Source organism: Agelaius phoeniceus, chromosome 14, assembly GCF_051311805.1.
Source record: "Agelaius phoeniceus isolate bAgePho1 chromosome 14, bAgePho1.hap1, whole genome shotgun sequence".
Classification (NCBI taxonomy): Eukaryota; Metazoa; Chordata; class Aves; order Passeriformes; family Icteridae; genus Agelaius; species Agelaius phoeniceus.
In genome coordinates this window covers 8,793,702-8,806,432 of record NC_135278.1, presented here as the reverse complement: position 1 = coordinate 8,806,432, position 12,731 = coordinate 8,793,702, and the positions used below count along the sequence as shown (strand labels likewise).

General features: G+C 45.7%; 1 protein-coding gene and 1 non-coding gene across 2 annotated transcripts in view; both read right to left on the bottom strand.

The window, feature by feature from the left end:
* PASD1 (PAS domain containing repressor 1) overlaps positions 1-7,075 on the bottom strand; it is a 103,021-nt gene extending 95,946 nt beyond the window's left edge. Inside the window, exon 1 of the mRNA XM_077186131.1 lies at positions 6,939-7,075. The gene's annotated coding sequence lies outside the window, so the exon portion shown is untranslated. The remainder of the gene's footprint in view (positions 1-6,938) is intronic.
* Positions 1,312-1,384, bottom strand: TRNAK-CUU (transfer RNA lysine (anticodon CUU)). The gene has a single exon. It is a non-coding gene; the product is annotated as a tRNA-Lys (tRNA).
* Positions 7,076-12,731: the final 5,656 nt, after the last annotated feature.

Here is a 12,731-nt window from a genome sequence, read left to right as displayed (position 1 = left end):
CCCCCCTGCCCCAGGCCTGGCCTAAAGTTACAGCAGCCATGTCTGGGCATAAAACAGATTACAGGGGATACAGTCCCATACAGTCACCTCAAGACAGTTGTTTTCCTTGGTGTCACAACCTATTGCCTGTGATGGCCATCAATGGGTCTCACGTGCTCCCTGGTACCTGCAGGAAACAGAGGGACCTCAGCTCTGTACCTTGGAGGCTTGGGATTATTGTTAGCATTGGTGGGCTGACAGCCAGGAATTCTACACTGAACCTAGAGCTCTGCCACTGGATGATTTTAATAAGCCATTTAGCTTATGTCTCACCTCCTTTTTCTGATAGCATTTAAACCTACTTTCCTGCCTGGTTTTCCTAAGATGCAAGTCATGTAGGCATCTCTCTACCTCTGACTATTGTGGATCCCCTGTGGGGAGTCACAAAATTGGGGATCTGCTGAAGCTCACTGCAAGCATATTTTGTACAGCCTCATCGTTGCAAAATACATATTGTAATTGAGAGCCTTCAATCCCTATGCTTGATCTACTGTCCCAGATTAATACAGTATTCCAATCTCCTGTGGAACTTCTCATGCAACCACAGGAAAGACAATAATACCAGCCATCTTCCTGTGGAGCACTGCATAGGTGACAGGACAATTTTAGGGGAACAAAGATACTCTTAAGAACTACTAAATGCAATGGAGGAACAGTTGTTAAAAGAGGATTGTGGCAGTGTGATGCAATATCCTGTTTTAGCTATCCCAGTCCCTCCCAGGTGGGCCAATACCTTCTCCCTCCCCCTTGCCCCCTTGCTAAGTGCTGTCCATCAATCTTGGCATTCCAGCAGGGGCATCGTCTTATTGGCAAAAGTTCAAAAGATGCTCTCAGCCCTGGGGTCATTGGCCTATCCAGGTGTCACTTGTCCCCTGAGCCTTCCCCCCTCCCACCTGGTTGGTGGCACACCTGCCCCTTCCCTCCCCTCTCCCTGGGGCTTAAAAGACACGGGGACCACGCAGTTCGGGGTTCTGTAGGAGGTGTTACAAGATTCAGAGATCTGTGACCCTGCAATAAAGCTCTGGATTAAACCCTCCGGCAGAATCCATCCCCTTTTCCCTTCACCATCACCTGAAGCCTTTCCACCAGAGGTAGAACTGAGTTCCTGCATGCCTGGACCTGTTCTAAGCACCCAGCTGCAACATCCAGCCAGCCAAAGGCATCTCTGAGGTGAAAACCATCTCAGTTGCCACCTCTGGTCAAGCAGCAAGGGCCAGACAAGCCCAGGCACATTCCATCCAGTAATATTGGGATCATATCTCAATATTTTGGTGCCCAACATGTGGCTCAAACCCACAACCCTGAGATTAAGAGTCTCATGCTCTACCAACTGAGCTAGCCAGGCTCTGGGTTTCAGAGTGGGGGACGCAGGGTTTTGGGAAAGGTTCCATGTGGTCTGGCCAGGGCGTTGTGGACAAAGGAACTCAGGCATTTTAAAGTACTCAGTTAGCTGGCTTCCTGGGGAATGAGCAGAGTGTGCTCTCTTTAAAATACCAAGTTTTGGGATACAGAGTTTAGAGCTGGGGGGGGGGGGGGGGTAAGAAACAGGGAGAGCAGAGGTACATTCCTTGATATTTGGCTTTTTCTCCAATTCCCTTTGTTTGAGCAAGGCTGCTCAAACTTGTAAACTCCAGAACACGAATTTAGCTGAAGACGTATTCCCAGATTTTCCCAAGGTTATCAATTCATGCCCTACTTTGTCCCAAAATTGAATATTGTGGACTTCTTCAGGAGAAATTTGTGGGAAGTGTAGAAAAAGCCACCTTATAAACTGTTTCAATTTTCCTTTAGAGAACATTACATTTCCACTAAATAAAATTCCAACAATATGATAGAGGATATAAAGGCCTGTGAAGAGGAAGCAATTCCCAGTGTTTAGCATTGAGCTTTATTGCCCTATAAAATCCAGCCCTGTGCCCCATATGCTGCAGTTATCTGAAGAAACTGCATCTACAATTTAATGTTTACACACATAAATACTTTTGTAGCACAAAGGTTGCCAAAGATCAAGGACCTGATTCAGCAACAGACTTAGTTTAATATTAAGCAGCACCTCCATCAACATGATTATTTATCTACTCCAATTCAAGGAACTGCTACGCACTTTGGCCAAATGAGGCCAAAATGGGGGATTGTTTCTGAAAAACATGTTGTGCACAGGTGAAGTCTCACTTGTAAAAAGAAAGAGAGAAACCTGGGAGAAATGGACTGCTTTTCTACACAGAGGCCTGAAGAGACAGTCAGATCTAATGCAGCAACAGGGAAGAACAACCTAGGGCTGAACGTGAGCAGGAGGAGGTGCAGGAAGGTGTTTGTTAGCAGGAAGGTGTTTGTTAGCAGGAAGGTGTTTGTTAGCAGAAGTGGGTGCCTGCACCTCCTTCCTGCCTCTCCAAACCCGTCCCAGAGCCCATGGGCAGCGCCCACACTGCTGCAGATGGGATCCCAGTGGAGTCCCTAGGTTGGGAATTGGCTGCACTGGAAACACAAAGAGACAACCAAGAGCCTCCTTGTGTGCTACATCCACAGCTCCCACCCATGAAAGCTTTGCTGAGAGTCCAGTACTGTTGACCAAGTCTCATTCCCCTTTTATAGAAAAGAAAATCCTTAGATTTGCTTCCAAATTTGTGGTGCATTTTTAAGCAATGTGCAAGGACACATTTTCTGACAAATTCTATGTCACTTCTGTTCATCAGAAGTCCTATTTTATCATTGCTCAGGAATGAGGGTCTAGAAGACCTAGAGTAGACACACAGATGGAGTTTATTCAGCTAAATTGATGCCTGTTTAGGTTTTTAGCTTTCTCTGTGCTTCTGAGACAACAGTTTCCAAGGGATAACTGTGCTCTTGAGAAAAGCAGACTCCAAATTTCACTTCGGGTAGAGCCCCAAGGTGGATTAGCCTGTCTTTCTGCCCACCCTCACTGCATGCTGTAAGCAGATTACTTGCAATATGACAGATTTAGCAAAAGTGACAGTTGCTTGCTGTCCAATATCATTAGCCTGCCTGCCACAAGAGCTCAGACATGGTGCTCCATTCTCTAACAAAATCAGCTTATTAATAACCATACAGCCTGGCACAGAATTTTCCATACAGCTGAAGTGGGGCTTTGAGCAGGGGAGTTCCCAATTCACAACCTATGGAGATTCAGAATTGAATTCTAACTAAGATGAGGTCCAAACAGCAAACAGGTTCAATGGACTGGCATGTCAGAGGGACTAGGACAGATAAGCATCTGTGCTTGCCTTTATTACTCATCCTTCATTACCTTTATTACTCTGGTCCCTGAGACTGTGAAGGGAATGGTAATCTAATAAAAAGGTTACCTGAGTCAATGAAAACAATGCAATTCATTGGTGTGCCTTGGGCTCAGCTCCCCAAGGAATCAGGATCTCCTTTTCCCTAACAGGGCTCAGCACCTTCCCCAAGGTGCTCTGTGGCAGCAGGTAAGGACCACACTGCTCTTCCAGGCAGGCAGAAAAGGATGCAAAGGAAGAGAAAGACTTCTGCTTCCTATGTACAGGTGTTTGTGTTACAATGTTAAAACAAGTTGTGAAGTAATTCTCTGTTGATTCCTGCAGCAAAATACTTCAGAAAAAAACTTGTATAGTCCATGAGGTTGCTGCAAACCACACTATTTGTAGTAAGGCCTCCCTTTTTATGCTAAAAAGTTAAAGAACAGAACTAATTTCAGTGCTGAAAATGAACCCCCACAATTTCCCATTTAAAGCCAGTCAGGCAAGATCATGTTCTGACCCTCTGCCTCCCCTCTACACAAACCATGGACCTGCACAGCAGCACCTCCCACATAACACAGCCCAGGTAAATGATTTCCCAAAGCTCCTCACAGGAATCCCAAGACCAGGTAATTCTGTAATAATTCTGAGTGAAATGTTTTTGTTCTAACATACACCTGTGGGAAAAGAACACCTCACTATTTTACAATGAGCTCTTTAAAGACATCCTGGGAAATTTTCCAAGAGCTACACCAAAATGGAAGAACATTTAGATATTTACTTTAGGGGCTTATTAAAATGTTTGAAATAATTCTTGTCCTCTCCTCCCCACAGAATAAAAGCCTTTATTTTCCTTGTCAGTTTGAGAAACGTGGCTCTGATCCTGCTGCTGAGGTTTGCATGTGGACACTGCCACTGGCTGCAGCTGGGAGCTGAACTCTCAGGGCTCAGCTTGCACCAAGGGCAGCAGGGGAACAGGACTGGGACAGGGCAGGGATCCATCACCCCATCCCAAGGAACTTACACTGCAAGCAGTGACTGAGTTGCCAGTCAAACCCAGCTCTGGGCCAGCTCAAAGCTAAAGCAAGAAACATAACAGGGTTTAAGGCCATTTTAGTACCCTGAAAGGTTTATAAACACCAGAGAGTCATTTTACTGCAAAGTGCATTGAAAGGCTTTATGTTGGTAAGGTGGGATCAGTGCCCATTCTCAGAACAGGTACCAGCATCAGGGAGTCAGGGCAGTCCTAATCACCCTTACCTACATCAAAATAACTCTCCTTCAAGAGGGAGTTACTCCTTGGGCAAAGCATGCCTAGCACTGCTCTTGCTGACAGAGTTTCACCTGGCTGGTAGGATCTTTAGCCAGGCAGAATTTCCACCATAGGAAAGGCTCAGGAGAGGTGCTGACACCAACATATCCTGGCAAGTCAGTGACAAACACACCAAGCCACATCAGAGACAGCTTAGAGAGCAGCTCACAGAGGGCAACAACTGTCCAGTGTTCAGACAAACTTGGAGCAGTTTTGCCAGCAGGAGGCTTGCAGTTAGACTGCAAATCCCAGCCCCATTCCACATTGTAATGACATTTTAGATTTCTTTATTACCATTTCATAATGGTAATTAAACACAGGTGTGTGCACAGAGAAGTCTGCTTGATATATAGGGCAAGGCTTACCATCTGTGGGCAGCAACCCTGCAGGCTCAGCTATGGGGCTGCAAAAGTTACAAAGCTACCAGCACCTCAGTGATCATGTGAGAAAAACTATGAAAGACTAAGAAAAGAAAGACTAAAACTATGCAGCAGTGATATTTCTCCACCTGTGATCACTTATGGCAATCTGCCTGTCTTCACTGATGTACACCATGCTTGGGAGCTCACAGCACTGGATGGCCTAACCCCATTGCTTCTTTACCATGCTGGGATCTTCTCCTGATCCTCCCCAGGTCACAGAGTGTTTGTGCAGCACAGAGGAGCCACCTCCCCCGGTGCAAAGATGGTTATATGCCACACCTGCCACCAAGATGAGATTTCATCAGCTCATTTCCCCTCCTGGGGTCCGAGGCCTGGACACTGTGGCCAACAGCCCTGGCTGCCCCCACCACAGCCCTCCCAGGTGCCTGGGTGGGGGTACAAAGCACTGGGGAGCTGCTCCCTGCAAAGCTTTAACAGCACACCAGAAGCCCTAGAAATGGAGAGATGCAAAAGAAGTGGCCACCACACACCTGACTACCCGTGAGCCCAGAGGTGCAGCATGGCAACCGGTCCTTGAGCAGCTCCCTTGAGTCTGAAGCAAGAGACTGCCCTCAGGTTAAGCCCTGTGTTTACACTCATCTCCTCACACAAAGGCCACACAACCAGTCAGGGGCCAGCCAGGTCTATGGAACCACTGGAGTCAAGCACAGCAAGAGAAAGAGAACAAGGATGCAACGGGATATAGGCTGTGGGCCCTGGCAGGCTGCTATTCCAGCTGAATATTGCGAGGAACAAATGCAAAAGCCAAAGTGACAGGAATTGTGACATCAAGTGCCTTTTAGACAGTAACAAAAAGAATCTAAAAATTGAGTACAAGAGATTCTCAGTCCCAGGGGAATACGAGCCTGTATCTCATACCAAGTGATTTTTCTGTTGCACAGTTCATTTTAGGACAACGCTCACCCTCACAATGCCAGTCCCATGGCCTGAGGCTGCTCTGGATTCAGACACCTGACTGCTCAGGAACAAGCATTTCTGTTTGTGAATAATTCAGATCCCTTGCTTATTTAGGTTCATTTGGGCTCTGTTTCTCACTGTTGGAACCTTTTGAGTTCACAGCAGCCTGTGCTGTGTTTGCCCAGCCCCTCCTCTCAGCCCTTCTGTGTCTGTAAGGGAACCAGCTCTCCCAGTAATTCTCAGGTACTTGAAGCACATACAGCACTTACAGTGCAAACACAGCTTCCACAGTATCACCCTGAAAAGCTCAGGCATTCCTTTTGTTCATCTTGCTGCAAACCAAGATTACTTTCTGCTCTGAGACACACATTTGACAGTAGCTCCATGAGAGTGCTATGCCTAAGAGTAACTCTTCCATGACAGTGGCAAGCACATCCAGACCTACAGCCCCAGTCTTAAAACAGACACAGACATCCAGCACTCATGGACACAATTATCCAGCATGCCGTGCACTCATCAGTCAACGTGAACATTTGCACTCGGACAAGCAAACACAGCAACTATGCTGCAAACAGGTACAAGTGCAAGAAACAATAGCAAGTGCAAAGAGCAACAGCAAAGCCCCAGCAAGTTACATTCTGAATAGTAACAGCAGCCTGGATCATTTGATATAAAGCATTTTCACTGCCTGAGCACAGCTTTCTCTCACAAAATATTATTACCACTATTAAAGGAAAGCCATTGTGGCTTTAGCACAGCTTATTTTTAATTGTGTTTGAGACATGTTAGACAAAACCAGACAAAGAGCACAGACAAATTACAGAGCTGTTTCAAAAAGTAGCAATACCCAAAATGATCTATTTGAGGTGAGGTGCTGAGTGGCAGCGTTTGCTCGAGGCACCATTGCCTACATCTCAGTCACTAACGCTGCAGCCCTGCGCAGCAGTGCGCACACCACGCCTGCCTGTGCACCCCGACACACAGCCCCCCCTGAGGAGCACAGCCCTGACTTACCCTTCAGCCAGCAGCAGCCCCAAACCCTGTGAAAGCTCCTGCCGAAGAGTTGCCAGAGTTTCACCTCGTTAGCCAGCCAGGGTGTTACATAAGCAGCACCGTTTCTGCCGGCAGCGGGGATGCGCCCCGCGCACATCCCTCTCCTCCCCATCCCACACGGACACAGCTCCCAGCAACAGCTGGGCCGCAGCCACAGCGGGGGCAAGGTGGGCTACGGGTACTTGTGGGAAGCAAAACCAGCGGTTTCAAAGAAAGTTCAAAAGGTGCCTGATGTTTATGAAGAGGCATTGCTACTATGAAAGGAAGTGGTGCAATGGTATAATGTTCCTTAGCCCACTGAAAGCAGCTTGGCCTAGATTTTCCTGTACTGTTTGATGTGACCATTCATGCAAACAGGAGTAAAACTTTCTCTTTGCTTTTAATTAAGCAACAGCATCACAACAACAAAAAAGAATGAAAAAGTGACACCCACAAACCACCTTTTTTTGCTGTCATCTGGGGCTTTTGGGCTACTGTCAGACAGAGAATATGCAGGAATCAGTCCCATTGATTAAACTATTATTAGCAGCAAACAAACAGATGTGTTCAGCCAAAGACAGGACAAACCCCATGCTCTGTACTTCAGGACTACAAACAGAAAAACCCCCACTATATAAAAGGCTTACTTCTTTTTTTTTAGCAAAAGATTCTCCAGCACAATGTGCAGAAGCAAAGTATACAGCATTTCAACATGCAGGAATTAATATAAAAAAACATAACATTATTGCCTCTGCTGTCTTCCCACAGACTAAACCTCATCAGCTTTCCTAAGACTGGGAGCAGGTCCTGTATCTGTAATAATCCTAAACAAAATGTGGCTTGTAGTCATTCGGGACATTCTGGTGTCCATGAATCACTGGCAGACACCCTATGCAGTGGACAAATGCATAGGGCTGTAGCTTTAGGACAGACATAAAACTCTTATGTAAGCCATAATCCTCTCACAGACTCCTTATTCAGTGATTTTAAGAACGGCGTTGTAGAAGCCTTCTGGCATTCCAGTGGCTTTTAAGCAATTTGAAAATGGGGAGACTCCTGTCCCACCCCCTCCCTGACACCAGTGCTGCTGCTGGTACCCAGACCTACCTTGCAGGGTGTGGGGGCACAGAGCATTGCTGTTCACCAATGTTTGGGTCCTCCGCAGAGCTGCTGCTGCTGCTCTCTGTGCTGAGTGAATCACTGGGATTAATCTCCTGCAGAGTTCACTGAGGCTAATGATAATCAAGTTAAATTTACACTATATGATCAGAGTTTAATTAGGTACTGTTATACAAGTCCTATTAATTACAGTGGTAATACCCTTACGAAATGCAGATGAGAGGGTGGGGCTGTGGTCAGAGGGGGCTTGGCTTCAGATGAATTCAGGAAAAAGCCCCATTAAAATGCTCTGTGTGTCCCTCCAGTTACCTGCTTGCCTCTGTCAGTGCTCAAGATGAAACAAAAAGCTTTAAAAAATTATAATCCTACAAAATGTAATAAATCTAGAAAATTAAAGACCTCCTACAGGCTACACTATCAATTCCTATTTACACCGAGAAGCAAGAATTCCATTTTAAACCCCAATGAGACTCAGTCATTATTAGCTTGGTCCACTCAAAATCCTACACAGAGAAGTCCCAGGTGATAAAAGTAATCTATTTTGCATGGAGATAAAGATAGGCAGGTCTTCCTAATGTTAAAAAGTAAGTTTCTCTTTTCCTTCCCTAGTTTCCTCCTCTGGATAACCTGTTGGGTCAGAGCAGATGCCAGCTCGTGCTTGGCATTTGCTGTGTACAATCACAGCCTCCCCTGGGACACAGACCCACATGCCCAGGTGCCTCCTCTTCGTGCCCTTGCAGGGCATCAGAAGGGTGTGGGGAGAGGCAGCTGATCTGAACCTCTCTGTGAGCTACATCACCTGGAAACTGGGCTGTCTCTGCCAAGGTGCATCCAGGGAAACTCTGGATCTCAAGCGCAGGAGCAGACTCCAGGTTTCAGCAGGCAGCAGTAGCTCCATTAGGAGACATTGCACAGCATGACATTCCAAGCCCCAGGACAGGTCTTCACTTCTGCTAAATCTTCTCTGAGGTATTCCATAGAAAAGCAAAGCTTGTGCCATGTGGCTTCCATTAGCATTTGCCACACATGCTGTTGGATGGCTGAAGTGAAACCTGCCAGAGACCCTGTGCTGGTACTGCTATTCACTGGAAACACCAAATCCTTACAGACACAGGTGAAGGTCTTTTCTTCATTAAGTAAATCAGCAACACAGAGTGAGGCTTGTTAGCCAGAACAGATGCTGTTCTTGAGCACAGACACCTGTGTGAGCCTCCTGTGCCCAGACTCCCTCTCTGCAAAGTGCTTGCTCAGTCACAGGAGAAGCCTTGGCACCTTGCCATTTCTGCCACTGCAGTTAATTTAATTAAAAACCCAAAAGATGGGAGGCACATTTCCTTCTTCCTGTAGGATTTGTCACCCTCTCCCTGTCAGACAGCAGCAAACAAGCACATCTCAGCACTCCCACTTTGCACAAAACAGACATAAAGCAGCAGTATGTTACAGTAGGCTGTACTAGACATTAATTACCAAGCCCTCCAGCTATAATTATCTTGATGAGTTTTGGCTATAGACACTATATTGGCCCTTTACAAAGAAGCCTGGAGGATACAGCCACACAGGATTCAGGAGGAGACTCCTTTCCTGGAGTGTACTCTGGGTCCCACCCCACCACTGCAGACAGCCAAACTGTACATGGAGTTACTCTGACAAAATGGCAATTTCAAAGCAGCCTGTATGGTCCTCTGTATGTATTGAAATCCCCCTCTGTGTCCCTTGAGGGACAGCTCTTCTGGGGACACACAGGAGCCGAGGCAGGAGAGGGAGACGATGGTTCCTGGACAGCTCCTTGCTCTGAAGGCAGACTGAGGTAGGCTCCTGGCCCACACATTTCCCTCACAGTCCAGATGTGTCTCCTCTGGAAGACCCTTAGTCTCTCCCACACCTGGCAGTTTGGCCAAGACTAGGAAAGGACCTCTGGAAGGACAGGGCTGGCAGAACACCTCAGATCCCTTGCTGGGATTTTTGCTTGATTTAAGCACCAAGGACTCACTAGTCCCCCTCATTCCTTGTGCATCCCTGGCTACAAAGCACAGCTGGGACCAGAACATCCCCCAAAATCCATACCTGGAGGACCTCCCCATCCTCATTTCAGCATAGCAGCACTCTGAGGAGATAGGCACCAGGCTTTGCCAAAGCCTTTAGCCTTTTTCCTGTAGTTGTGACACTTTTGGTCCCTCACTGCTGAGAATGGCATTTGTGACACACTAATGGGAGCACAGCAGTGCTCCTGCAGCAAGGCTTTGATTTAGGAAGCAGAGCTGCTCAGCCCACTCTGCTCTTGCTGATGTAGTGACCTGGTTTTGTCAAGACTGTTTTTCTCCTTTTGTCTTTGATGTCATTTTGGAAGGCAAGTCATGAGAATTTCATGGAAGCATTGACTCAAAAGTTGGACTAAAACAAAGCCAATCACAATACCATTATAAATGAATGAGGTGCAATTTCCCCTTAGAGGATTATTACACTATTTAGGGTTCTAACACATTTATTGCCACAGTTTAGTAATCACTTTCATGCTTCTCATGGAAATATAATCCATTTATATTTTAATGTAACAAGTTACAAGGATTAGCAGCTCATAATAAATATACTCATCCCCTAAAGCATTTAAATAGCCCCTACACTTTCTGAAAATCTTAATGAGCAGACACCTACAAATGAACAAGGAAACTAATACTGTGTTGTATGGAAACCATCAAACTGCAAAATACATGCTGCTTAAATTACTTTTCTGTGAAATTAAATATTTTTCAGCACACAGATTTTTACTTTGAAATTACTTTCATCATGAGAAGACTTTGGAAGTCTTTGAGACTGCCTTTTGCATTGGGAATTTGTTTACCTTGCAGTCTTAAATTTGGAATATTACATTCAAATCATGCATAGGACTATGTCAAATCAACACATCACTCATGAAAATCAAATTAAGGAAAGTCAATAACAGCCAAGAGAAATCCACCCAAAAGAAAACGCTGCCTGACTTGAACTTAGGTCAGTCCTAGTGCTGAAGTGACCATGAAACCACATCCATTGAAGCCAACTGAAATCCACTCTGCCAGAGAAATGTAAAAATCTCTCTTGGCCTACTGGCCTGCAGTGAGTCACAGTATTTTATCTCTTGCAGTTGTCTGGAGATGGGATGGGAGAAAGTAAATATTACCTGTCAAACTAAAGACATTCCTTGCCTATTCACAGAGCTGCCCAACATATTTCTGGCAGAATTCTTGTGTAAGTTTCTGGTTCTCAGTGCACTTGCAGCCATAATTCTGACTGAGCTGTAAGGGAGGAGTATGAATTACCCTCTGGAGCCTTCAATCTCTGAGCTTTAACACATAGTTCAACTTCCCAGTTCTGCCAGTGGTGGTGTTCTTCTTTCCACATGCTGTATCTGCTCAAAGCTCAAAGCGTTTTTCTCCATAAGAAAATGTGAAATTAATGGTCTAGGTTGCTTTAATCTTTCCGTTTTGCAGATGTATGTCTTCTTAACCCTTTGCTGTACAGGTCAGGGTCACTTGCAGTTCTGCAGGTTCACCTATCAAGAACTCCATTCACAGAAGCACACTTACTTTGGAGAGTTCCAGGAAAACAGAAGTGCTGCAAAATCTCAAAAGCCCTTTTAATGGGAATCCATAGATAGCCTGGCCTTAGGGTTATACAGAAAGAGGCATTTAGCTCTGGCTGGCAGGGAGAATGGACATGTCTATTGTGCAGCCTGTGCAAATACAGGCCATCCCTAGGGAAAGGTGAAGGGAGGAGATAATTATGTGTGAAGTTTTTATTGTTCCTAGAAAATCAATCTCATGAGTCTTTTCTTACTTAAGTACCAGTTATCCCAATATCTGCAAGGCAGTGTTTTGTGAGCAGTGTCCAAACAGGAACAAGTTGTTGTACAGGATATAAATTTTTTTTTTGAAAGCTTCTTTAGCAATCCTCTCCAGATTTCACCAAAAATAAGTACTTGGATGTCCAGAAGACTTTGCTCAGTTAAAAAAGCCCGGTGCAAAATCCACAGCTTTGCAGAGAAATTAGCTATTTTTCATGCAGTGAACTGTACAGATCAGGGTCTATTTCCTCCCAGCTAAACCCCTGTGGTCCATCCACACCATGGAGTTCCAAGCCCATACCTCATTTTAGCTTAAAAATCTTCTCTGCAAATATGTGCAGTCAGCTCCAGCTCAGGGTCTCCTCACCACATGGGGCTCCAGCAGGTACACTGACTACAAACACTTGCACCCATCCTGCACACCCCCTTCTTGTTAGACCAGCACAACCATTGCAGGGCTGTGTCAGAATGAAAATAGAGGGTGTTTCCATCCTAGATCAGTGTAGAATCTTACATCCTGATGCTCTCCATCTGCAGGACTAACGGGCCCAAAGACAAAGCATTACAGATCTCTGCCTTCTGTAGTCTCTTCATCAGCACCACAAACCTTCTGGCATCCTGGCGAAGTGCACACCAGACCAGGATCACTGTAAGCAATGAATTAAATCTAATGCTGTTTCTTCACTTAAGGAGCAGCTTTGCAAAGCTCCTTAATGTCCAATGAAGCAGTTTTACTGTGGCAAGGAATTTTCCTCTTGTGAACTCCATGTTCAAACAAGCTCCCTGGTGAGGTATGCACAGGCTGGCTTTTAATACAAACACAAAACTCACATTTA